This window comes from Pseudonaja textilis, chromosome 3, assembly GCF_049901715.1.
Source record: "Pseudonaja textilis isolate UNSWEBS1 chromosome 3, rPseTex1.2, whole genome shotgun sequence".
Lineage (NCBI taxonomy): Eukaryota > Metazoa > Chordata > Lepidosauria > Squamata > Elapidae > Pseudonaja > Pseudonaja textilis.
This window is the reverse complement of record NC_141992.1, coordinates 172,266,759-172,293,966: the sequence shown is the minus strand read 5'-3', so window position 1 is coordinate 172,293,966 and position 27,208 is coordinate 172,266,759. Positions and strand designations below refer to the sequence as shown.

At 40.0% G+C, this 27,208-nt stretch overlaps 1 long non-coding RNA gene and 1 other non-coding gene across 2 annotated transcripts in view; one reads left to right on the top strand and one right to left on the bottom strand.

Annotated features, from left to right (window-relative positions):
- LOC148126425 (uncharacterized) overlaps positions 1–27,208 on the top strand; it is a 402,020-nt gene that overhangs the window by 43,343 nt on the left and 331,469 nt on the right. The gene's annotated exons all lie outside the window — the stretch shown is intronic.
- On the bottom strand, positions 11,782–11,925 carry LOC113440038 (U4atac minor spliceosomal RNA). Its single transcript, XR_003374661.1, has one exon. It is a non-coding gene; the product is annotated as a U4atac minor spliceosomal RNA (small nuclear RNA).

The window sequence follows — 27,208 nt, the reverse complement described above, 5'->3', positions numbered from 1 at the left end:
CAGCGCTGTAGAGAGTCACTAACGCCCACTTTTTTTTGGCGCGAATCAAGACACCTCCAACGGCTAGCAGCCAACGTGGTAACCCAGAGAGAGAGAAAGAGAGGGTAGCAAAAAACCTCTCCAGAGCTGATATCACTAGTAACTCACGAGCGTTCGTAGTCCCAGAGAGATTTTTCCATGAGGTAGCCCAGCCGTTCCAGCACCATGAGTTCCAATCCAGTATTCCGGCGTTTAAACCAGACGAAGAGAAGTGGGAATCGTATAAGAACCGTTTCAATCATTACATCGATGCGGTCGGCCTGTCGGATGCGGGAGAGCATCGGAAAAAATCCTATTTCCTAATCTACTGCGGAGCCACCGTTTACGATACCGCTGCAGCACTCGTGGCGCCGAGAGAATTAAAAACGTTCCGTGGTCCGAGTTGCTTGAGATCCTCACAAACCACTACGCTCCCAGGCCTTCACAAATCGCCAGGAGGTTCACGTTCCGAATGAGGAAGCAATCAAGTAAGGAGACCATCAACCAATATATGGCCGCCCTCAGAACAGCAGCCCTGCACTGCGGGTTTGGAACATACCTGGAGGACATGCTCCTCGATCAATTAGTTTGTGGGGTCAAGGATCTCAACCTACAGAGGCGACTGCTAGCTAAAAAAGACCTCAACCTCGCGCAAGCGGTAGAGGAGGCCCTAGCAGCCGAGCTAGCAACAAACTCAGCCACCGAAATTCAGGGCCCAAGCGCCAAGCTAGCAGCGTTCCCAGTCCATTCCGAAGAGGTGGAAGCGGAGGAAGGCCACAACGATGAGAACGATGTCCATCGCCTCACCAATGACAGACAGTCGCAGGTAGGGGCCAAACAAGAATACACCGGTCCACCCAAGCACATCACCCTGTGCCTAGCCTGTGGGGGATCACATCAAAGGGCCACCTGCAAGTTTAAAGGAGCCGTTTGCAACAACTGCCATAAGAGGGGCACATTGCGAGAGTCTGCCAAGCCCCCCAAAGCGCTGCACAAAGACCCCCGTCCTCGCACTCGGGACCACAGAGGCAAGTATTAAACTGTCGCACGCACCGCCTTGCCAGGCGTACTTGCCACTCTGTTAGTAAAATTTCTCTCTCCGTTTCCCTAGAAGGTAAACCGTGCCACATGGAGGTTGACACAGGGTCAGCGCTCTCAATAATCTCGTGGAACACCCTCAAGAGACTCCACCCCAGCCTATCTACTACCCGGCTTCAGAGATGCCAGTTCGGTCTGAAGGACTACCAGGGGAAGGCCATTCCCGTGATCGGCAGAGGCAAGTTCTTTGTCAGTTTTAGAGCTTTTAAAGGCCACCTACCTCTAGTGGTAGTTAACGGCAATCTACCCACCTTATTGGGGCTCGATTGGTTTCCCCACCTCGGCCTAGGGTTAACAGGAGTCCATGCTGTCTCAACCTCAGACACTGACTCCTTATTCGCTGACTACGCAGATGTGTTCAGCGAGGAACTGGGGTGTTATAATGGAACCCCCATCTTGTTCACCGTTGACCCCCAGGCAGTCCCAATCAGATTAAAACCACGTAGAGTTCCATTTGCTATTCGACCAAAACTAGACGCTGAATTGGATAAACTACTAAAACAAGGGGTCATTGAGCCAACAGATTTCGCCAAGTGGGAGACGCCCATTGTCACACCCCTCAAAAAAGATGGTAGCCTGAGAATTTGCTCGGACTACAAGACAACAATCAATAAATATTTACAAGTTAGCGCCTACCCGTGCCCGTCATTCAGCACTTATTGCACACATTCGAACCGGGCAGTATTTTTGCTAAATTGGACATGTCTCAAGCATATCAACAGTTCCCTGTTGATAACCAAACAAGCGGAACTTCAGACCATCGTCACTCACAGGGGTGCCTTCCGATGCAAGCGTCTCCAATTTGGCGTAAGTGTTGCCCGGGTATTTTTCAATCCCTCATGGAGCGGATTTTACAGGGCCTCCTGGTGTAGTACCCTACTGACGACATCTTGGTCTCGGCCAGGGACAGACCCCAACTCTTCCAGAGAGTGCGAGCAGTGTTAGAGAGGTTCAGACAGCATGGCCTCAAGTTAAAAAAAAGAAAAATGCGCCATTGCCACTAGACAGGTGGACTTTCTGGGTTATAAAATTGACGCCTCTGGCATTCACCCCCTGGAGTCCAAGGTCAGGGCGATCCACGAAGCTCCCACACGACCTCCAAAACGGAGCTACAAGCTTTCTTGGGGCTCCTAAACTTTTATGCATCCTTTTTGCCCCATAAAGCCTCAGTAGCCGAACCCCTACACAGATTACTAGACAAAAGTCACCGTGGCACTGGGGGCACAAAGAAGACCAGCGTTTAACGCCGTCAAATCACTACTTACGTCAGAGGCAGTGCTCATCCAATTCGACCCCAACCTTCCTTTAGTACTGGCAGCAGACGCATCCCCTTTTGGAATTGGGGCGGTCCTTAGTCACCGACTCGCCAATGGTGCCGAGGCCCCCATCGCCTTTTTCTCCAGGACGCTCTCGGCCACGGAGCGAAATTACAGCCAAATAGACAAGGAAGCCCTAGCAGCTGTTGCAGCCATGAAAAGTTTCACGAATTCCTTTTTGGCCACTTCTTGAACTGGTCACCGACCATAAGCCCCTCCTGGGCATACTGGCCGGTGACAAACAGACACCTCAAGTCCTCTCCCCTCGGATGACAAGGTGGACACTTTTCCTAGCGGCCTACTCATACAAACTTATCCACCGCCCGGGCAAAACTCTATCCCACGCTGGCGCGTTCAGTCGCTGCCCCTTACCCGCTCCGGCTGAAGACCCAGCTCCTGTCAATGCCATTTTTGAAATCACCCAGTTGGACCTGCCCATCACCGCCCTTGACATCGCCGCCAAAACCAAGGCAGACCAAACGCTCGCCCAGGTGCTCGACTGGGTGAGGAGGGGGTGGCCGGGAGGCAATGTTGATAACAAATTCGCACCCTTTAAGACTCGCATGCAGGAGCTGTCCAGTTTGCAGGGTTGTCTACTGTGGGGCACTCGAGTGGTCATTCTGACCTCGCTGCGTACCCGAGTCCTGGAAGCGTTGCACGAGGGACACCCCGGCATTGTGAGAATGAAGGCGTTGGCACGCAGCTACGTGTGGTGGCCGGGTCTAGATGAGGACATTGTCAATTGGGTAAGTTCCTGCAGCATTTGCCAGGAATCCCGTCCTGCTCCCCCATCGCCACCCCTACCAGATGGGAGAGCGCCAGCGCCCTGGTCTAGAATCCATATCGATCTGGCCGGCCCGTGCATGGAAAGATGTTCCTAGTGGTCGTGGACGCTTATTCCAAGTGGATAGATGTGGCGCAGCTATCCACGACCACCACACTAGCAATCACCAACGTGTTAACGCGCCTGTTCGTTACACATGGACTACCCGACTCCTTGGTCTCCGATAATGGCCCAGAGTTCGCATCAGTAGAATTCAGCCGTTTTGCAGCCAACCTAGGCATTCGCCACATTTTAACAGCCCCATTTCACCCTGCGAGTAATGGGTTGGCTGAAAGGGCCGTCAGGACCACCAAAGAGGCCCTCGCTAGGTTTGGCAGAGATGACTGGCACCACAAACTCTCACGGTTCCTGATGAGCCAGCACTCAACCCCCTGTGCAGTCACCAATAAGTCCCCAGCGGAACTTCTGATGGGCCGGCGCCTGAGGACTGTATTAGATAGACTGCACCCACAATACTGCCCTGACTCTCCCCTCGCTTCCACTCGGGGGTTAGACATTTTATGTTACAGGAGCCGATATTCGCAAGGAATTTCGCTGGGGACCCACTTTGGATTCCGGGCGAGGTCATCGCCATCACCGGGCCGAGATCGTATAGAGTCAGGCTGGAGGATGGTCGCGTCTGGAGGAGACACATAGACCAACTCAGAAGGCGCCTCAGCAACCTCGCAAACAAGAATCCAGAGTCTCCAGTCGAAGGGGAACCGTCTCATCCGCCACCCAGCCACACCGCACCCAGTGACCAGTCTGCGCCAGCGGTCGTTCCGGTCAGCCCAAACTCGGACAACAGCACCCAGAGAGTTGACCAACCGGATCCAACCCACGAGCTTGACCCCAGAAACCAACCCGGTGGTTTCCGAGGATGCCCAGTCCAGAGAGAGTGTTGGCGACACTATGCCAGCTCAACCGTCACAGACTGATACCGAACAGTCAGACAATGTTCCCGAGTTGCGCCGCTCCGGGCTCCAACACAAACCCCCCATCTACCTCAAGGACTATGCGTGTTCGCATCTGGGGGGAAGGGGTGTTATGTCCTGAGGACTCAAGGAGTTCTCACTCAGGTCCACTCACTTTGTGTGGGCGTTATTCCCCCATTCCCATTGGTCGGTTCTCCCCAGCAGCCAGTTATAAAAGCAGGCTGCGGGGTCCAACTGGCTGCTGATTGCTGCGAGCCAGTTCCAGGCTTGGCAAGCACGGTCAGCCCTTTATTTGTAAAATAAAGTACTGTTGCACTCATGCTCTGGTTCAGCCTCTCATTGCTCAAACTTAACAGTAATCTTGCCATTTCCCTATATTTAATTTGCATTGACTACAACTGTGTAGCTTTCATGGGTTAGAATTTGGGTGTGGATATTAGGTACTTTTTAAGGGCATTTATGAAGCATTTCTCCAGTGCTCACCTACTCAGCATGCCCTTTTAAAATAGCTTTTTTAAAATAACATATAAATCTCCCAGGGTCACTTTTGCAACTTGAGGGGCCATAGAAAGCAAAATGTTTAATAAATCAAAATAATAAATAAAAAACATTGTGAATACATTCTATTGAGCTGCAAAAAGGCTTCAGAATTTCTTTTTCTATGGTTTTCCTGATAGGATTTTTATAGAGATTCTGGACTCTTGATTGTAGCTTCTTGTGTAATTTACTTTGTTTTGACATATCTTGTTCTTTGTGTTTTGAATATGTTATTATATGTCTTCTCAGTACTCAGTTCATAGTGAGAGATGTTCCTCTGGGCTATTAGTTCAAAATATATTTCAACATATATATGTCTGCTTGTGTTTGAGGTCCTAACCTTGTTCACTAATAGATTACATTTTTTTCCTGTTCAAATTATCTGCATTTAAAGAAAGAATATACTTTAATATACTTTGTAAATGATGCATTATTGAATTTATCCTTTATCTTACTCTTCACTGAATCAAAATAAAAGCTGTTGGAATTGATCTTTCAGTGGTTTCATTACAACAGGTGAACTGTCCTTTGCCACAGTTTGACAGAGAAGCCTTTACTTCTTTGCAAAGTCTCTTGTGTGTCTACTTTCAAGCACAGCATTTGAGAAACTGAATTATTCTCCCTAAGGCAATGTTTCTCAAAGTTGGCAGCCTGAAAAAAACATGAACTTCAACATCCAGAATTCTCCAGCCAACCTTCCTTGCTGAGGAAGTCTGGAAGCTGAAATGTACACTTTCAAATTACCAAGGTTGAGAAACACTGCTTTAAGGACTAGATATATTTGCTGAAGCAAACATATATGCCTCTTTTACTGTTCACTCCATGTTGGCCTGAATATGTTTCATATGTTTGCTGGAGGGGAGGCAGGATTATTATTAGTGGAAAAAAACAACTATCCCTAGAGTAAAATATTCGTTCTCTGATCCACATATGAGGGTAGAGATGATTCTGGATTCTAGAGCTTCTAAAGTCATACTAAGAGGCAGACTTAGACTCTTGTACATCTCATATAAGATGTTTCTTTTCTTTTTTTATCCACTGATTCTCATGGTAGGCTTGACATAAACCTAAGAACTAGTTCTGAATCCTCTTGTAGGAACAGATAGAATTGGATCTAGTCCACTCTCACTTGCTCATGCCTTGCCCACAACCTGCAGAACAATAGACATCCAGCAATATATTTGCATGGAGAAAGTTTTCTGCAAAGTCTAATCTGTGATTGTAGGGTAGAGAGCAGGGGTGGGATGCTACTGGTTCTGCCTCGTTCTATAGAGCTGGTAGCTCTGAAGAGCAGCAGACACCAAACCTGTTCTGTGTTTGCTGCTGTTTGGCCCACCCGCCCGCCCACCCGCCCGGGCTCTTACTTGTCCTTTATTTCCTGCTTTTTCAACCTCAGCTGCTTTGAGCAGCACAGCTCAGGTTGGAAAAGCAGGGGAAAAGAGGCTTTTCAAATCCTGCGCACCTGTGTGCAGCACTTTTCAGCTGTCTGGGCGGCACAGCCTAAGGTTGTTTTACACACGCCACGCAATGCAAAACATAGTCACCAAACTGGTAGTAACACCGATTGAATCCCACCCCTGGTAAAGATGGTTATAGGACAACTCATCTCAACCACCTCATCCTGACCAACTCACTGTGAGACAACTTGCCCTGGGACAACTCACATGGAACAATTCTTGTTATTAGTTATATTAATCTAATGGAATGGAAGAATGCCAGAGGCAAATGGAATCTCCTCCTCCTCCTCTATAGCTCAGACTGAGGAAAAAATCAGGGAGAACAAAGTGAAGAGGAGAAGAGGGACTTTCCTCCAACCAGAAAAAAGATCACTTAGGAAAGAGTCTCTGCCACAGAGATGTATTGATGTGTGTGTGGTGGTGGGTAAACTGGGTGAAGGAAGGAGGGAGGGAGAAAGGGGAGAGAGAGGAGGAGGAGGAGCAGGTTCCCAGGGGGGATCTGTTTGTACCCAGATGTTTGCCTGGCTAGTGGTGTGGAGATTTTTTTGTTTGTGAGTGCAGGCTTCCAAATGATTGACAGTCTGGTGGAATCATCTCTTCTATTATATAGACCTGAAAGCATGAATAGAAGAGATGATTCCACCAGACTGTCAATCATTTGGAAGCCTGCACTCACAAACAAAAAAATCTCCACACCATTAGCCAAACACCTGGGCACAAACAGATCCCCCCTGATACCTCCAGCTCAAACACACCCCAACCAGGCACCCAGATGAAACCTAGCTTCCTAACAAATGACAGCTGTCCATTTACTCGGAGCCAAGCTGCACAAAAGGCCTCCATTAAAGGAACACAATGTTGCCAACCAATCAAGACACAAAAAGAGCCACTAAACAGACAGAAGATATTAGAAACACCAATCAAGCAGAACACAGCAAACTCCAAGACCAATAAACACAGACCTAGATTCCCAACCAATCAGGATGAAGAAAAAAACATTCTGGCACAGCAATAGGCTGCCCCAAATTTAAAACTGAAACAACTGTGGGGGCCTGACTCACAGACAGACACAATCAGAAGCCTGATGATGGCAGATGAGATTCTGCCGAAATGTTGCTACAACTTTAAAAGCACAACTACAATGACGTGGAAAAATACCCGAACAAAGCTGAATGCCATACATATAATGGGAAGTATATATATAGTGTTTTATATATTTAAAATATATATTATTTAAAATACCAGTTTCTTAAACAATTTATTATCTTATAAGCTTTCATGGGCTAAATGCATGAAATTTAATACTAAATAAGAATTTAGCTATGTTTGACACATGAAATTGAAAACACAGAACTCAAGCAGAATGAAATGTGTAAACAGTAGCTATTACATAGAAATATTGGATTTGTGCAGCTTGGATAAGAGATAGCTAAAGGTGATTCAAAAGTTATCTTCAAATATTTAAGCATTTGTCACAAACATGACTGCTTTACACTTCCTCCAGACCACAGGATTAGAATTATAATTAATCAGTCCAGCATTCAAGGGGCAAGAAAACTGTTACTTCTGGAAGAAATTATTGGAAAAGATTATGATCTTTAAGAAAGGGCATACAGAGAACTGGGTGAGTTATAGTCTATAGCTTCTAGTCATGGTACTCTGTTTGGATGGCAACATTTTAATTGGATGAAGCAGTGGAAGAAGTATACAATTTTTCTAGGCTAATGAGGAAGGTAACAGGAGAAGAATAAAGGCACATTATCAAAGAAACTGAGATATTATCTGCAGTAGGAATAAATTATCTTCACCTAAACCAAGATGTCAAATTATATTTCGGGGGAAAGTGTTGCCCCTAATTAAGTCCCACCACCCAATAATCTTCCCAAGAATAGTGGGAAGTATTATGCTGAACATAATTGTACAGAAAAGGACAGAGTTTTATATAAGTAAATGGCAATGAGCTGGACAAGCAAACATTTTGCAATCTTAAAATAATGTAGAGGAAACATTGGACATACTGTTTCTTAGAACAGTTATGACATAGATTCACATTACATAATTTCTTCTTAGTGGTTTAAAATATATTCATAAACATCATTCAAGAATCAGGTTTATTTAGAAGCTATTCAGTACATTTATTTTGCAGAGCAATCTAAGAAAATTTGATTGGAGTGCATAAAGAAAATGCCTGCTCAATTCTTAAATTTCATGAGAGCTAATACTTGTATAGATACTATAGACTAATTCTGATTAAATATTATTTGCCAAAATACCAACTCCATTAAAAAAAGAAAAGAAAAGAAAAGACGTTAACAAGAGCTGGTTATGGGCATCTTGGAAAAGAGAAAATTAAGTATTTTCTTTTTTTAATTGTTTGTTCTATCTTATTCATGGAAGAAGAACTTGATTCAAAAGATTCTGGATGTAAAGGCTGGAATTCACTATACCATTCACTAATTTCACCCACGTACCCATCTATTCCCCCTTATTTAACAATAAAATGCCTCAGAAGATTATGAATTCTACTTCATGACTACTTCTAAGGATACTATATAGAATTGTGCAAGACAGTTAAATTATCCCATGCTGTTTCCTATTAACTTTTATTTAATTTAATGGAAGAGGTGTATTTGTTTTTTTCCTTAGAAATTATTTCAAAGAGAAAAGGGTTTTAATAGATGTAGCTTTGAGCAATGCATCTTCTCCAAAGTTGCTATGGAAAAAAATTCAAAGCAAGGTTTCAAAACAAAATACAGAAATAACAGTGATGTTTCACTACAATCAACAAAATGGCTTTAAATTAGAATTACACGGTGAATAGCCTGTCCACTGCACTGTGGTATCTTTGTTCTGTTTAAAGGAATTATACAGAACTATACAGGAAGACTTTGCATATACTGTATATGTAGCTGTATTTGTATCATGCACCTGCTTTTTATGATTTAAATGTATGTATTTTACCATAAGGAAATATGCCTTCTTTTCCCTTAAATCCTTTGTTACATGTGCCACATTCTGGAACTATAAATAAACAAGCCTTGATCTTCTTCTTTGTGATACCCTTCAAATACTGAGAAAGTGGCACCATATTCTCCACCTGTCATCTTTTCTTAAGCTTAGACTTAAGTTTAGTTCCCTCAAGAGAATTAATTTTCAGATCAGCCTTGTTGTATGAACACATTCTACACTGGCACTAGGCCTATTTTCATTCCACTGTTTTGATCTCTTCATTTCAAAGTTATCAAAATTTAAGAAGGTATTTAAATGTATGAATATCTGGAAGCACAGTTATCTGTAAAATTTACATAATAAAAATGTGGCAGCCATTTTGCTCTCAAGTGTTTATAGATGTTGCAACTTCATATAACCAATTTAGATTAAAGGGATCTGTAATAGAGTTCTGCAGAAAAAATCTCATTTTTATTATCCAGTTGTCACTCGGGTTTCTATTTTTTATTTCAGATTGAAATAATAGATGCTCAGGTACACATTGCTGGAAATATACATAACAAAACATAATGGCACCACAGTAGCATTCTGTGCCTCCTTTAACAAAAACATATGCTCAAAACCTCTTTTGACCAAAATTAAAAAGAAATTCTCAAGCACCTTTAAAATAAAGTAGAAAAACAAGATTTTTTTTCACATTAAAAGAAAACTTGTAAGTAACTGCAAAGCAATGTTTCGCCATTAATCTGAAAGTTGATATTCCATTGGCATCTTTCCAGCATATTTATATGTACCATCCCCCAGAGATTTTAAAGGTTAGTGGGAGGGTAATAATGCTAAATTATTTGGGGGAGGGTTGATAGTAGATGTGTGGCAACCCTCCGTTAAACAATCTTATGATTTGGGCAGGGTATTAATACAATAGTGAAAATAGAGGAATATATAAATAAATATGCCATTTGATTTCTAATGACATCTGCTTGCACTCAGATTTGCTCAGTTTGAGATGGTCACAATGGCTGTTTTGCTTAGGATGGATTTTGCCTGGTGTTTTTTTTTTTTTTTTTTTGGTAACATCTTTTGTATTGGTACAAGTTTTTTTTAGCTGGAATTTGGTTCAAACAGAAAAGTGATTCATACATATTTTAAGAAATTGATTTGGTCCACAACCTAATGACAGGCCAGAGAGTTTTATTTGCTCGTTTTATTCTTCCAAGGCTTGGGTGATAAAAATATATCATGCTGCTTCTCCTTACCATCCTTTAATTCCACAGATGATTGAAACTTTTAGTTAAACCAATGCAAAATTTAATGTAGAACAGCAATGGCAGGATAGTGTTAGACCTGTCCATACTGAGGGGGGGGGAGGGGGGTACTATGGTTTTCCTCTCTGAAGGATTTAAATCTCGACAACCATCATTCTGCATTAAAATAAGCCATCAGTTTTTTCAGGGGTGGGATTCAAATTTTTTAACAACCGGTTCTGTGGGTGTGGCTGGGTGGACATGGCTTGGTCATGTTATTGGCTGGGCATGGCCAACTCAATATCACTCACATTGAGGCATGCATCTCCTCACCTGGCCTTTCATGACTGTGGGGATGCTGCAACAGTCATAAGTGTGAAAAATGGTCATAAGTAACTTTTTTCAGTGCCATTGTAACTTTGAATGGTCATTCCACACAAGCAAAGAACCAGCAAAGGAGGGGGAAAAAAAATCCAGAAACGTTCCTAAGACAGGAAGTCTAGTCCTGTCAATAATGTAATAAGGGTTAACGGAGAGGTAGTTTCTGTAAGCAACCCCAGAATGTTTCCTTCCTGCCTTCCTTACAGGATTAGGCCAGTAATTTCTTCTAGCAACCGATTCTCTGAACTGCTTAGAATGTTAACAACCGGTTCTAGTGAATAGGTGCGAACTGGTAGAATACCACCCCTGAATTTTTTGCTCATTAGTGACACAACCTGCCAGATGAGGCAGATTGCTTTTCCTGCTCTCTTCCTAAATCATTGAAGAAAGTAAGACTAAATAATGCACTAGATCTCCATAAAGCGCTTGAAAGAGGAAATAATAAAAGCTATCCTGTAAGACAAATGCTAATTGCTGTGGACCTCAGAACATTGTCATGTTGATTGGAAAGTGGGAGAAGTTCATAAATGAAATGTAATAAAGAAGTGCAAAGCATTTAGCCAGGAGGAAATGACCAGTTGGATGCTGATTGAATCAGCCTTAGGTCATATTATATGTTGTATCCTCATTAACGCTCTAGGAGAAAGAGCAAATAAATAGCATTTTAAATTATGTACATAAAGATGAGTTAGAGGAAACTAGTTAAGGAAAAAGATAAAGAATGGCAGTAATTTGATCTGCAGAGAACAGTGAATTTCAGCTTAAGAAAAAAGCAAGCCTATATGAAAGCAGAGGAGGAACTGCAAAAAAAATCTATGGGATAAAAGTAACCCTATCAAAAAATCAAAATATTTAATTCGCATCAGACGTCTGGAAGAATGGTTTAATCTAGAATCCAAAGGAAAGGACATTATAAGTTTTAAGATGTAGTACTGTATAGCCAATTACTACTCCTTATATAACAACATATAACAATGTTACAGCCAATGGGTACAAATGCAACTATACATTTTAACTGATTGATTTTTCAATTATCAGTGCTTTGTGAATCAAGGATTAAGGACAGTTGCATTATTTTAGTCTTGAAGATGTGTTATGTAGGTGTTAGCAGTACTGTTCTCACTAGATATTCATTGAACAGTAGTACAACCCCAAGATAAGGATAAGGATAAGCATTTCACTTGCACGGTGCCATGCACTTCCATCAGCTGTCATGTACAGCAAGTATGAAAAGATACAATTGACTGAAAGACTCTGTTCCTGTGGCTCAGGAGAGGTGGAGACCATACTCTTTCGATGTTCCTTTTACAGAGATATTTTTAAAAAACCATATCATTCCAATAATTGCTAGGTATCCTGGTCAATCCAACACTGTTTATTCCCAGGGGCTGCTTAAGGATGAACAGTCCGTAACTACAGCACAGGTGGCTAGATTCTGTGCAGAAGCACTGGGGATTTGTCAGAAATACATGTCTAATCCACCATAGCTATTTTATACAACAAATGTGGCAAATATTTTGCACTGCTTGTTCCTTTGCATTTTAGTATTAAACTGACTATGGGCCTCACAGTTTATGGACTGTTATTTTAGTATAATTAGACCATCTGTAATTGACACACTGGATTTTATCAAGATTTTATCTGTTATTTATTATTTTATTATAGATTTTAATTGGATATTCACTGAGTGTTTTTATTTGTTCTGGTCTCTGGTTTATGACTGTAATAAACTGGAAAAAATTAGTTTTGAAGAATAATCATGAACAGAAAATTTTATATGGAACTCTAATCATCTATCCTGATTTTACAATTAAAATTTGCCAGTAAGTGGCATAACTGGCTTAATGGTAGAGATATTGGTAGCAGGGTATAAGCAACAGTCATATTCAAGGGATGGTCTAAAAGAAGAGGCCTTAAGTGGGCCTGTCATTGCTAGCACACAATCTGAAATATATGAGGATACTCAGAAGATCAGGCTTGCAGTTGCAGATAACACCAAAGAAAGTCAGAAATCAGATTTATCTCTCATGAGTGTAGCATTTCCAAGATGCTGCCTAAAGAATCTGAATAGTGCAGGAGAGCAGATCGCGAACATCTCTAGTGATAAAGAACAATAATAATAATTCGGTAAAAATTGTATGCTGCTTTCATCTCTATCCATGGCTCTGGGTGGTTAACAACACTCAAAGAATTTGAGTGTAAAATCAGTACAAAATTTTAAAAAGAAGAAGAAGATTTGACAATGAAAGCAGTACAAGAAGCAATGGATGAAACAACTTAGAAGTAAGGAGAAATTTCCCGACAGATAGAACAATTAATCAGTGGAACGACTTGCCTCCAGAAACTGAAGGTTTTAAAGAAGAGACTGGACAACCATTTGTCTGAAATAGTATAGGGTTTTCTGCTGGAAGTTGGACTGGAACAGGGGTAGGGTCTTTTCCAACTCTAGTATTCTGCTATTATTCCATTTCATTCCTCCTTGCTGAAGGCCTGGATGAAGAGTCAAATCTGCATACAACAACAGAGTAGGAGCCGCCTGAGGGAACTTCATTCCAGAGAGCAGGTGCTGTTACAGAAAATGCCTGCTTCTGGGATCCCAAAAGATGAGACAGTTTAAGTGTACTTAAGTGTTTGACTGTAACCTAGAGTGTACCAATCCTGCAGGATCAAATATGCCAGGCAGATGTTACAGTCCTTCAAGTAACCAGACCCTATGCCGTGAACAGCTTTAACAGAAGCACAACAGAGAGACTCTTCATGTTTAAGCCATGGGCAACTTCTTTGTAATTAGCATTTTCTTTACTATTATTTGATTATGTAATTTAGTTTATGGCATTTTGATATGGTTGTGTAGATTAGTTTTCCCTGACAGCAAACAGGTAGAGTGGAATACTACTCTTTCATATCTATATACTATTGCCCTGGTCTATTATAATTGGAGAAAGCTGCTGTAAAAAGCTACAGAGTTTCTTCCATTTTGTTGTGTGTTTGGAAGAGACAGAGTTATAAAATTAAATAGCAAGACAAACAGGAATAACAGAAAATAAAATGAAAGGTTAGGGAAAACAGTGCAATGTAAACTGGAAAGAAAATCTAGACAGAAATCACTAGTTGTAGCCTAAGAGTTAAACAATTAAAAGGGTAAGTGAAGTTTTTCTGTTTTCTGAAGTTTTAAAGTATCAGCCCATATAATGGATATTATTGTCCTAATTGCTTGCCTTAGAAGTTATAGTTCGGCTTCAGTTACTACAATTTTAATCAGCTGTTAGTGAAATATCTATTGACTTAGAGAATCCAAAATATTAAATATAGTTGGTCTTCATATTTCATCATATGGTAGCTTTATAAGGTTCATTGTGTTAAAGATTCTGCAATGTATTTGCATCAGTCTGCTTAAAGTGGAAGAATGGTAGAAGGAACTGCTACTAAGATATAAGCATTATTTGGCTGCTTTTAAGATATTGACATAAAGGATTTTAAGGATTTTGACATAAAGGACTGATTTATGCTAGAGTCTCAAACAATGATTGAGGAGATCAAATATATATAGTAGGATGCACATACAAAAAAAGGAGAGGACTGATCATGGCATATCCAGCTCTGATTTTGAAATCAAAGAGGGTTAATATATACAGTCTATATTCTACATCCAATCCCATATACAAGGGATGTCAAACTCACAGCCTGCGGGACAGATGCATCATGCACTGGCCACGCACACACCCGGTTTAGCAAGGGGTGGGGGGGAAGTCACAATACATCATATGATGACACCATGACAACATGAGTTTGACATCCCTGCCATATACACTTCCAACATTCAGTTCAGATTTGAACTGGATATCATACATGCAAGCAGTCATCTATACATCACAGTGCTTTGCTTTTCAGCCATGCTAGCTTGTGATAAAAATACCATTTTGGAGGTTATCAGTTATAAGTTGTTCTTGCTATTTTGCTTTCCTGCAAATCAAAGCAAACTTTCCTATGGTTTATTTCACCCATGTTCTTCATCACACCTCCATTTTAAAGCACAAGCTGTTTAGTCAAGAATTTTCTGAATTTTCTTCAGCTTGAGAATTCCAGGTATCACTCATTGAAAAATATAACAACTCTCCTCAAGACACATACCTCATTCTCTCCCACAGACTTGGGCTTAAGGGGCAGAAAGTTTCTAAGTCTCAATAATATCCAAGTATCAAGTGCAGCTGACTTGTCATGGAGAATTTGAAAGAGCTGGCAATATTGTACACTGCAGGTTTGTGATTTACTGAGATACAGTTGTCAGGCTGACAATGAGTGGTATGGAAGTTGGAAATGGCAGACAGGTAATTCTTTGAGGAATCTTATAGCCATTTGCCGGTACCTTGGCTCGAAGAAAAAGAGGTAACGGAAAGCAGGAGAGATGGCCCTTTATAAGACACTTTCTAATTGGCCATCAAGATGATGGAAGGCAGAAATGAGAGGTGAAAGTATGAGCCCCTCAAGGATATTTTTTAACAATTTTTCTGTGCTCAACATTTTATATATATGCTTGAATATTTGCCAGAGTAATCCCTAGTTAAATCTCATTCTGTCTCATCCTGGGCTTCACACCCTGAGATACATGCGCTTTTTCTCTTCCTTCCTTCCAATCAATTATTGTTTGCAGATCTCACTTTTTTAACATCTGAATATGCACAGAAACTGACAAAATGAAAACTAAAAAAAAAGTATTGGCAACACCAGCAGCCTATTTGTTTATTGTAAACACAATCACCTTGCCTAGCTGGATGAACAAATGAATGTCTGGGCTTTGCTCTGTGCAGGGCAGGCATGATTTGGTGAAGTGAAGGCACATGAAACCTGGAGGTTTATTCTCTAAAATACATGGTAAAGGCAGTGCAATGTCAAAGAAATGGGAAAAATACATCAAGACATTCCAATGATTATTGAAATGTAGCAGAGTTCTGATAAGAAAGTACACCTTTTCTGGTGGGACTGGGGCATGAAAGTCAAATTGACACATAGACATGTTGGAATGATCCCCTACATCAACATCATGACAATGAAGGTATAGACAATAGCAGCATTAAGAGAAACTCAAGTCACATGGAAAAACTCTATGGGTGCATCGAGCAAATCATTTCCCACCCACTCCACTGTAGCTCTCTACAGTTTCAAGTATGAACATTTTCCATTAAGAGCTACTTGATCATTTTAAACAGGAAATGCTCAGAGCCAAAGTCTAATCCAGGATGCTCTCTGCCACATAGCTGTGGTCTCAGTAGTAGGCAAGTGAAACAGGCAGACAGTTGGCAGGAATCCATTCCCACAGCCTCTTTGTGACTTCAGATTTATTGAATGAGGATTGTCATGTAGAATAACAACAAGCTGCATATGGAACATACCTAGAAATCTGCTTGTATAAACAGGTAACAAAGATTCTGCTCTCCCTGTTGACTATATATGCACCTACCCTGGCAAAAGCATTAACATAAATTTTAAATGGATCTTTTTTTATCAACATCCCCAAATAATAAATGATAATTTGAAAGGCAGCCTTACTAACTCACAGTGTTAAATAAACTGAATTTGTTTTGATCTGTAATTAGACCATTTCCCACTAGTTGGTTACAGGAACTTGCAGTATTCTGCAGCGATTATTAATGCAATCCAAACCCATTACCATTATATTTGTCTAAGGATGGTTGGATGACACTAGAAGATACTTCAGGTCACTAATGTGGAAATTTATTTTATTTATTAATCAAACTTATAAACCCATCTCTCTAGATGATTCTAGGTGATACACAATAGATAAAACAGAAAATGTAAGAACAGTAATGACAAGATAGTAAATAAATAGCCTAAAAACCCAACATACAAACTCTAAAAGAAGAGAAAATAAAATATAATCCCATCAACAATGAAGCCATCTAGACAAATCTTCAATTCCATGGAAACCCCAGGCCTTGTCATATAACCAAGTCTTGAGGGTTTTCCAGAATATCAAAAAGGATGGGGCCAATTTGATTTTAGAGGGAAGGACATAAGAATGGTGCCACAGCAAGAAAGGCACAACTCCTGGGACATTGAATGTAGATGATGTATGGGGTGGGTTTCAAAAATTTTGAGCAAGGGGTTCTCTGCCCTGTTGCTGGGTGGATGTGGCCATGCTGGGCATGGCCTCCTGCACCATGGGCGTGGTGGTGTTTTTGTCTTCCCTGGGCTCCAGAAGCTTTCCTCAAGCCTCCAGGAGGGCAAAAATGGCCTCCCCATGCTCTGGAGCTGGAAGCTGGAAACAGGCTCATCCTGCACTTACCTGCATCTAAAATTGGCCATGTGGGGACTCCTGGAGGGGCAGGGTGCGCAGGGCCAGCCAGGAATGGGATTTGAGGGTTCTCCAAACTGTGCAAAATCTTGCAGAATCTGCAACCCCTCAGCAGCCCACCCCTGATGACATGCCTTCTTTGCATGATTTGATGGGGGAAGCTAATGTAAACAGGGAGAAGTAAATCCCTCAGATAGCTTGTTACCATACCAAGAAGCTTTTTAAAGGTTAAAACCAACACCTTAAATGACACCCAGAAGCAAAGTGCCAACCAATGCAGCTCACAGATCAGATGTGCCACACAGATTTCCTAGGAGCACACATAACTGCCTCCACCATTACATCCTATAACCAGAAATTTGTGAATCCTCTTCAAGAACAGCTCCATTTATGGTGCATTGCAGTGGATCAATTTGGAGGTGAGTACACCATGAATAACTGCAAGCCATATTAAGAACTGAAACAGTCTTCACAGCTGTATAGTAGCTTAAATTACTATACTTTTGGAACAACTTCTTTGTGAAATATTTATTTGTTGCCACTTTTCTTCCAGGAGTTAAAGATGGCACGTATAGCCTTTGCCCTCCAATTTAATTCTCACCACAACTTTACAGAATGCATTTGGTTGAGAGACAGCTTTATTGAAAGTCACTCAGATGAACTTCATGGGTGAATGGGAATTTGAACTTGAGTACCCTCCGTCCCAATTCAAAATTTTCACCACAGTATACTGGCTCTCAATTCCATAAATGTCACTGGCACTAATAGAAAATTCCATTGATTTTGAAAATTAAAATCTTGTTCAAATCACTCACTAAGCTTATAGGCAAGCAGAGTTTATTTATTTACTTATTTCCAGGGGTGGGATTCTACCAGTTCGCACCTATCTCTAGAACCAGTTGTTAACATTCTAAGCAGTTCGGAGAACCGGTTGCTAGAAGAAATTACTAGCCTAATCCTGCAAGGAAGGCAGGAAGGAAACATTCTGGTGTTGGTTATAGAAACTACCTCTCCATTAACCCTTATTACATTCTTGGAAGGACTAGACTTCCTGTCTCAGGAATGTCTCTGGAGTCCCCCGCCTTTGCTGGTACTTTGTTTGTGTGGAGTGACAATTTAAAGTTACAATGGCACTGAAAAAAGTGACTTATGACCACTTTTCACATGACTGTTGCAGCATCCCCACAGTCATGAGAGGCCAGGCAAGCGGATGCGTGCCTCGATGTGAGTGATATTGAACTGGCCACATGCAGCCAATAACATGACCACCAAGCTATGTCTACCCAGTCACATGACCACCAAACCACGCCCACCACCTAAGCCATGCCCACAGAACTGGTTGTTAACAATTTTGAATCCCACCCCTGCTTATTTCCTTACATAGTTGCCACTCCAATTAACTGATGTTGAAAGGTGTACCACTCCCAAATCCATCATTTCAATCAAACATTGTCAGTAAAGAAGCTAAAACTTCCTTCTTTTGAGTTGAATTACAGTTGTTATTTTGCTTTGTTGTTGTTTTTTTTACTGCTGACTGCTTTTAGTGTGCTATGGATAAAAATAGGTCCTAAGTTGAAGTAATAAGAGAATGATACGTAAAAGTTTTTCCAAAAGCTGAAATTGTTTACAAGTTTATAAAAACTTAAATTCAAACATGATACTTAGGATCTGTTACGAGAGAGGGAGGGAAGGAGAGGGAGAGGGAGAGATTCACACAATATGTGCTCTGTCAGACAGATAATAAAACTTTTTTTAAAATATTCAGTGAGGAAAAACCACAGGCTTTGTCCAGACATCTTAGCCACCATTTGTTATAATGATAATGAACTATGATGGGGCCACAAGGTAAGCAAGGCAGATATAGAACAATCAGATGGAAGGGAATCCATAAGGGTATTACAATGCAAATTGAAGACACTCTTCCGTACTCTGTGGCACATCCTATATTCCTCAGATGAAAGTCATTGTTTTCCATTAAGCTAGCTTCTGCTGGGATTCCAATTCCAACTCAAGTTAAGTTTTGTTGCTGGCAAACTAACAAGCAGTGACAGTTAACGGATCTAATCCTCAAAGAGTAAATGTTGCAAAAGATAAAGTGCCTATATCTGCTGGCAAGCTGCCTCAGCAAACTGAAAAAAGAACCACCTTCCTTTTTATCTTCTAGAAAAGTGTCATGATATACATCAATTCTTTCAGATGGATGTGAAGTCACTTCTTGTTTTCTGTCCATGGAAAAATGCAAGGTATAGCTGCGTGTGACATGGCTTGGGTAAAACAATCTGAAAAACAAAAGAATACAAAGATATTGTAAAGAATTAATAGATAAGATCAGAGGTGGCATTTAGCAGGTTCTGACCAGTTCTGGAGACTTTACAGTATCCTTCCCTTGCCATGCCCTCCAAGCCACATCCACAGAACTGGTAGTAAAAATATTTGAATCCCAACACTGGATAAGATCCAGCTGATTCTCCGGTTGGCTCCAAAACAAAAAAGAAATATATCACGGAGATGTTTCACTACACCTGGCGTTTATTCTACTAATCCACCTGAAGATCACTTCTTTCAACCTCTGAATTATTTGTAAGTAAACCATAATGCTGATTTTATAAACTGTTCCCTTGAAATGAGTAGCTCCTTGCCTGAAGCCTCTCACCATGTACTGTTTCCATAAATATGCAGAACATTTGATAATAATTAAAGCAATTAGTAATCAGGTATATGCTGTTGATTTTCCCTTCATATCATTATGTCATTAGAAGAGTGCAATAAAATTAAGGAACCACACAATGTCTTAAAAAGTGCATGCTAGAAATATTTTTTCTACCAATAAAAGATTGTAAACAGGGTCAGATTATTTAATTTCAACAAAAGACAGAAATATGAATTTGGAAAGGAACTTTCTTAGTTTAGAGTTCTAAACTCTAGCAAATAATATTACAACTGCATCAATTTTGGGGGATAGCAGCAATATTTTTTATAATAAAAGTAGCTCTAGTCATCTATCATGATTTTCCCAACCCATTTGAAAGCCTTTCTTTTGATATGATGGCATAATTTTAGAACTATTGAATCGTGTCTCTATCTTACCCTACCCACCCATTACCCCAATCATATTCTTCTATCCAAATCAACAGGTATAGTGTTTGGGCAAAGATGAATTCTTTCAAATCTTTCTCAGTAGAAAAGTATAAGGTATTTATTTTCATTATTGCATGAGAGTTGACTCCAACTAATTTGTACAGACACTGGATTCTCTCAAAGGAGCAATGCGTAGACCGTCAATAATTAACTCTGTCAGATGGCAGGAGGCCAGAACCAATTACGCAGTGGTGCAGACATCTTCAACTGCTTATAAATAAAAAAGGAAATCTGGACTAAAAGTAAATAAAAGCATTATTTGCTAGCATGATCAATAATTGCTCTCTATTCCCCCAGCTTTCATCTATACTGCATTACCTTCCTGATTGCGAATAATAAAACAAAACAAGGAAACCCAGGCACGCTGTAGATAATCTATCTTTTGGAACAATCCTGTTTTTTCTTAAATATATTCCCTTCTCAAACTTTTTAAAGGATCAATCTAAGGTTGTTGTTTTCAATTTCCCCCTAAAATTTATTAATATATATTAAATAAACATCTTTCTACAATCTTAGGTGATAAGATTGCATATTGGCTACAGTTCCAAATTTGGTATAGGGTTCATAGCCACAGGAAAAATGATAAAGCTGTGGTGTCCTATTTTCTTTCTTCCTGTCCAAAAGAAGTAAAGAAGAAGGGGAATTCACTAACCAGTGGTAGGTCCAGACAGGACATAAAGTCATCACCATGGTGAAAGCAAATGAAAGTGAAAACTGGTAAGGGAGTTTTCAACCAGCTTTATTTCCTGGTTTATTCAGGGATAGAAGCACTTGAAGACTGCTATGATGAAAAAAAAATCCCGGAGTGGGCTTTATCAATTAGGATAGAGATCGCTAGATTCACAACAAGTTCACTTTAAATTCTAGATTCATTCATATGTTCTTTCTTTTTGCTTATGATAAGAATTGTCAACTTCAATCAGGAAACTACAGACATTATTAATTACTTAAATGCACATAGTTGAGAAAAAAACTTTAGTTTTGATATGGAGAAAGGACAGACCCGTCTGTTTGAATTAGACTGAGATGGTTACACAACAAAGAAGATCCAATGGCTATTTTCAAAGAGTGCTTCAAAGATGCAGTTGTGACCAGTTGGACTTCTCCAAACTATCTCTTCAACTTTAGCTTGTGACCACATTCCATACATTTCTCAACTCAGAGATTAAAAAGGCTATGAGCAAACCATACAGGGATATTGATGTATTATTTCTCCATATACATCAAGAACACTGCAAAACGATCTCACAAACCTGGCAATAGTTTTCAATTATCTTCTTCATTCCTTGCTCACCACTAGGCATTTTAAACATATGTTATAAGTAGCTCCACCTCATAATCTCACAAACATACTCATTATATTTTGTAGCCGTGGGTTTTATTTTGTTCATGCCACTGCCAAATTATGTTTATTCCACAAGCAGCTGGGATGAGACAAAGGAAGTGGCACCACAGTTTGTCTCATGAACCAATACTAGTACCTACTCAGATATGGTAGATATTATTATGGTAACAGATCCAGACTACATTATGTGTTCTGGTAAATGAGAAGTATTCAGAAACTCATGAATGGGAATATTGTACAAAAGGATGCTCTGTTTGTTAGTGTTTGGGGACAAACCCCCAAGCAGAGTGCACAGCAGCAGTCAAGCCAGGCAGCCACGTGAGAGAGAGGCTGGGCCCAAGAGTATACACACACTGGAGACAAAAACACTGTTTGTAGTTTTAAATAGTTATTTAATTCATTCAGAGTTTAATCAGTGTCGTTCAGTCCATATGTCATTTATCCAATATATCCATCCAGTAACCTAGTCCATTAACTAGTCAGTACAATATCTTTATCTGCTTGTAAATCTTCTCCTTCCGATACCTTTCTCTCGAAGACAACGCTGAGTATGCACAGGATATCAGCTCACCAAGTAAACAGTCCTTTTGTTCAGTAGAAACGGTATCCAGCACAGTAGCCAACAAGCAGACGTCTCATACAGGAGTAAACAGCAGGCAGCAGACAGCAGAGAGACCAGCGACCAGACCAGGATCAGTAACCAGCAGGAAGTGTTACGTTACTCTCACTGCCTTTTATTGCTGCTTGCAACCGCACCCTTAATTATCTAATTACATTGCAGTTTGGTGCTTAAAGCTACAAACACTTAAACCTTGGTTCATATATTTATTCACCCAAACCTAGTTGGTGTATCCATATACCCAACATTCTCCCCTTTTGGGTGATATAAATATATAATACCTTTACAATTTAAACCCATACTTTTCACAACTCTCTAGGTGCTTAATGGCACCATGGGCTTTAGTAAAATTATCAGCTATATTGTCCTCCGACATGCAGTACTCCAGCTGTATCATTTTACTCTGTACAGATTGTCTAACGTTTAGGTACCTTAAATCTGTATGCTTGCTTCTAGTTTTTACTGCAATATTTGTGGCCATTTGAATTGCTGCCTGATTATCTTCATGTACAATTATAGGATAATTTACAGTTATACCCATATCAATCATCATTTGTTTATACATAATTAACTCAGTACATAATAGTGATAAACAGGAGAATTCTGCCTCCATAGTAGACAAACTTATATGCTGTTGTCTTATTGACTTCCAACCTATTAATGTCTTACCCAGCATTATGGCTGTTCCTGAAGTTGACTTTCTTGTGTCTCTTTCTGATGCAAAACTAGCATCTGCATAAGCACTCAATATGAGATCACCTTTTGGTTCTAGATACAGTGCATGGTGTAATGTTCCTTTAAGATATCTTAAGATTCTCTTCAATGCTATCCAATGACATTGAAGCAGATCATTATTATGTCGTGCCAGCTGATTAATGCTATAAGCAATATCTGGCCTTGACCAATTGCTAATGTATGATAAGCTACCAATCAAAGATTGATATATTGCCTTATCAAACTTGGGACTTTGAGCATCCATTTTGCAAATATCCTGACTCATTGGAGTCTTTGCAGTCTTACAAAGTTCCATCTTATAATCTATTAGCAATTTAGATATCTTATCTTCCTGAGATATCTTAAAACCTTTCTGTGTTTTCAGTATATTCAAACCTAGATATCTCTTTATCTCCCCTAATTGCTTGATTTTTATTTTCTTACCTAATGATGCTATTATTTTATTTGCTTCATCATTAGTCTCAGTAATCAAGGCAATATCATCAGTGAATAACAATAATAATGATATTTTCCCATTTGTCTCCCTTTTAAACAGACATGGATCGGCTAAACCAGCTTTAAATCCTATATTGTTCAGTTCCTTTACAATATACTGGTTCCATTCATAGCCCGATTGTTTAAGAGCATAGAGGCTCTTTTTTAACAACCAACAATCATTATTATTATCACCTTTGAATCCAATAGGCCTTTTCATATATACAGTATGTCTTAGTGGAGCGTGCAAGTAAGCAGTTTCCACATCTAAATGGTTAACTATATATTTCTTGCTTGCTGCCCACACTAAAGCTGCCCTTAATGTTGCTGCTTTAAGACTAGGTGCAAATACTTCATCATAGTCATTGGCACTTTGTCTAAAACCTTGGGCTACTAATCTTGCCTTATGGATTATATTTCCATCCTTATCAGTTTTTATCTTAAAAATCCATTTGCAGCCAATGGGTTTTATATCTACAGGTAATCTCGCATTTTCATACACTTTCATATCCTTCAAGGATTTCAATTCCTTATTCATTGCTGCATACCAACTTTCCTTATCTTTAGAAGGATACATTTTAATTTCATCCACAGTATATGGAACTCTATTTACTTGGCACACTATGTTAGCCTGGTATCTATCAGGCGGTCTAGATATTTGTGTAGTTCTTCTGGGAATTACAGGGCTTGTATGAGGACTTTTATGAGTTACTACTTGGTCATGTTCCTCAGCTTGCTCAGCTATTGGTTCTATTTCTTCTTCTATGGGCACAATTTCTTCCTGTAATTCTCTTTTTACTTTATTCTTAAAGTTACAGGGATACTTAATGGGATTTCTATAGGATTCAATAATCACTTCTTTATTGTTATCCTGTTCTAACTTATCCCATCCTACGTGCTCTAGAAATTGGGCATTGGCACTACATAACACCTTAGATGTGCCTTTCTCCCAAAATCTATATGCCCTATGGTTAGCTTGGTAACCAACGAAGAAGAATTGTTTAGCTCTGTGTTGCCCTTTACGCCTGAGTTGTGTAGGGATATTCACCCATGCTGGTGCACCAAATGTGTGCAGGTAACTCAGATCAGGCTTCCTGCCATGCCACATGGTGAATGGTATTTCACCAGTAGTTGAGTTAACAACGTTGTTCAATATGTTATTAGCACACATTGCAGCCTCCCCCCACAAAGAATCAGGTAATCCAGAATCAGTTAACATTGTTCTAACCATTGCCTGTAGTGTTTGGCCTCTTCTCTCTATAAATGTGTTGTGTTGTGGTCTGTATGGTGCAGATTTCTTGTGCTCTATTCCAGCTACCTTTAATCTATTCTGGAATTTGCTGTTAACAAATTCCGTACCATTATCTGTAACCAGTGTTATCAGTTGCCGTTTAGTCTTTCTTTCTGCAAACTTTAACCAGTTGAAGAAATGTTGATATGTTTCAGTTTTGCTTTTCATTAAATAGCAAAACCCATATCTAGAGTAATGGTCCATAATGCTCAGTATATACCAAGCACCCCCCATACTGGGTTTCTTTGGACCTATAATGTCTGCAAATACTACTTCTAAAGGTTCTTTAGTTTTGAAACCATTTAGCCTATTTGCAGGCAATATTTTACTCTTATCTTCACAGCAGACATTACAACGCAAATATTTATCACAAGGTTTTAACCTTATTCCTTCAGATAACTCTACTGTGCGTTTTAGCATTTTAAAATTTACATGCCCCAAACGCCTATGCAATAAATGGATACATTCATTATGAGGCTTTATATTGCTAAATACAGTCTGTGCCTCCCCTTTCTTACTATCATGTAAGACATATAATGTTCCATTTAAAGCTGCAGTTACCCTTTTGTTATCTTTCTCCAGTATGCACTTATTATCCTTAAATGTAACTACATAACCTAGTTTATCTAATACTCTTACAGAAAGTAAGTTCATCTTTAACTGTGGTACATACAACATTTTTATATTCTGTTTTAAACATGGACAATATGCAATACCTTCACCTTTGGCCTTGAGGTGCCAGCCATTTGCGAGTGATATATATTGAGAGCTTGTAGACATTTTTATAAACTTTGTCTTATCTCTCGTGATGCAGTGGGATGCACCACTGTCCACCACCCATAAATCATTCTTCACATCACAGTTGCTAAACGTGGCTAATTCAAAGGATTTCTTTGGCTTCTTTACATTCTGGCTTTTTCCTTTTCTGCAGAATCTTGCCAAATGTCCTCTGCCTCCACAATTAAAACACTTTTTAATTGTGTATGCCATCGAAGATAAATTCTCTTCTTCCGGGTGCTTTACTTTACATAGCTGGTTTCTTTCAAGCCTTGAAGATAATTTCTCTTCTTTATTAGGCTTATCTTCTCTCAGCTGGTCACGTTCAAACCTTCTTCTGGCTTCTTCTAATAGCCTGCCGGTAATCTCAGTTACTGATAAACTGTCTTTTGGCAATACCTCTAAAGCAGTCACAAAATCATCATAGCTTCGATCCAAAGAAGACAGTATAATGTATACTTGTTGTAACTCATTAAAGATAAGCTCTTTTTCTTGTAATTCCTGAAAAATGCTTTTCATACAGTTTAAATGAGTTAACATGTCTCCATTCTTCTCAAGATGTGTTCTAAACAGCTTCCGTGTAAGATTGATATGAGCTCCTACACTGTCTCGAACATAAATCTTCTTGAGATTCTCCCAGCAGTTAGCAGCATTTTCCTCTCCACGGATATGAATCAGTTGCTGGTCAGAGAGAGCCAGTCCTATGATGCATAAAGCCTGCTCATTCTTTCGTTCATAGTCTTGTATCTTTTTGGCATCCTCTTCAACATTAGGATCCAAGTTAGATACATCTGGTGGGTTTGTTATTATGTCCCACAAACCTTCTCTTCGTAGAAGTAAACTACATTTCATTGACCATGAAACATAGTTTGTTCCATCTAGTCTGGATATCATGGACAGACTTGGCAAATTTACTTGTGCCATTGCTCTTCAGATAAATAACTATTCAACAAACAGTTTGTTTTTACAGTAATGTGCAACTCACCCCAAAACTCTCTCTGCTATAACCTGGTTAGTTAGACTGTGCTCACTGCTGGGCCCATAACCAATGTTAGTGATTGGGGACAAACCCCCAAGCAGAGTGCACAGCAGCAGTCAAGCCAGGCAGCCACGTGAGAGAGAGGCTGGGCCCAAGAGTATACACACACTGGAGACAAAAACACTGTTTGTAGTTTTAAATAGTTATTTAATTCATTCAGAGTTTAATCAGTGTCATTCAGTCCATATGTCATTTATCCAATATATCCATCCAGTAACCTAGTCCATTAACTAGTCAGTACAATATCTTTATCTGCTTGTAAATCTTCTCCTTCCGATACCTTTCTCTCGAAGACAACGCTGAGTATGCACAGGATATCAGCTCACCAAGTAAACAGTCCTTTTGTTCAGTAGAAACGGTATCCAGCACAGTAGCCAACAAGCAGACGTCTCATACAGGAGTAAACAGCAGGCAGCAGACAGCAGAGAGACCAGCGACCAGACCAGGATCAGTAACCAGCAGGAAGTGTTACGTTACTCTCACTGCCTTTTATTGCTGCTTGCAACCGCACCCTTAATTATCTAATTACATTGCAGTTTGGTGCTTAAAGCTACAAACACTTAAACCTTGGTTCATATATTTATTCACCCAAACCTAGTTGGTGTATCCATATACCCAACACTGTTGTTCCACCATGTTTTGTAATCTCCATCTACAAGACCAACTCAAGACCATCAAGTGTTCCATTTCAAAAATTCCAATTTTTCTGATTTGTTTCC